Genomic DNA, 1,378 nt, shown 5'->3' with positions numbered 1-1,378 from the left:
CCCAGACTGATAACACATCCGGGCCTCAGAGCAGGGGGTGGGGTATAGGGGGCTCTATTTCCGGGTAATTCTGGGGAAATGGAGCAGGACCACCGACAGGAATCGCCCGATGGTGTCGCAAGGGCGTGGTCAGGGGGAGTGTCTAGGATACAGCAGTGTCGGGTGTACAGGTATAACACAACAGCCTGCCACAACCAAGATGGCCGCCGGCGTACTTCCGGTCCTCACTTCCTGCCAGCATCTGACGTCATCACTGTGCGCTGTCATCAATCTGACCGGCAGAGGAAGACGTGCCAGGAGCCTGGTGAGTGTTCCCAAGAGCTTACACTCTGCTGCTTCATACACTACAAGGTACAGGCTGCTCTCACATGGTAATGAGGGGGAGGAGGCTGCTCTCACATGGTAATGAGGGGGAGGAGGCTGCTCTCACATGGTAATGAGGGGGAGGAGGCTGCTCTCACATGGTAATGAGGGGGAGGAGGCTGCTCTCACATGGTAATGAGGGGGGAGGAGGCTGCTCTCACATGGTAATGAGGGGGAGGAGGCTGCTCTCACATGGTAATGAGGGGGAGGAGGCTGCTCTCACATGGTAATGAGGGGGAGGAGGCTGCTCTCACATGGTAATGAGGGGGGAGGAGGCTGCTCTCACATGCTAATGAGGGGGGAGGAGGCTGCTCTCACATGGTAATGAGGGGGAGGAGGCTGCTCTCACATGGTAATGAGGGGGAGGAGGCTGCTCTCACATGGTAATGAGGGGGAGGAGGCTGCTCTCACATGGTAATGAGGGGGAGGAGGCTGCACTCTCATGGTAATGAGGGGGGAGGAGGCTGCTCTCACATGGTAATGAGGGGGAGGAGGCTGCTCTCACATGGTAATGAGGGGGAGGAGGAGGCTGCTCTCACATGGTAATGAGGGGGAGGAGGCTGCTCTCACATGGTAATGAGGGGGAGGAGGCTGCTCTCACATGGTAATGAGGGGGAGGAGGCTGCTCTCACATGGTAATGAGGGGGGAGGAGGCTGCTCTCACATGGTAATGAGGGGGAGGAGGAGGCTGCTCTCACATGGTAATGAGGACGCTGCTCTCACATGGTAATGAGGGGGAGGAGGCTGCTCTCACATGGTAATGAGGGGGAGGAGGCTGCTCTCACATGGTAACGAGGGGGAGGAGGCTGCTCTCACATGGTAATGAGGACGCTGCTCTCACATGGTAATGAGGGGGAGGAGGCTGCTCTCACATGGTAATGAGGGGAGGAGGCTGCTCTCACATGGTAATGAGGGGGAGGAGGAGGCTGCTCTCACATGGTAATGAGGACGCTGCTCTCACATGGTAATGAGGGGGAGGAGGCTGCTCTCACATGGTAATGAGGGGAGGAGGCTG

This window comes from Mixophyes fleayi, chromosome 12, assembly GCF_038048845.1.
Source record: "Mixophyes fleayi isolate aMixFle1 chromosome 12, aMixFle1.hap1, whole genome shotgun sequence".
Lineage (NCBI taxonomy): Eukaryota > Metazoa > Chordata > Amphibia > Anura > Limnodynastidae > Mixophyes > Mixophyes fleayi.
The sequence above is the reverse complement of the archived record's forward strand: the minus strand, read 5'-3'. Positions refer to the sequence as shown.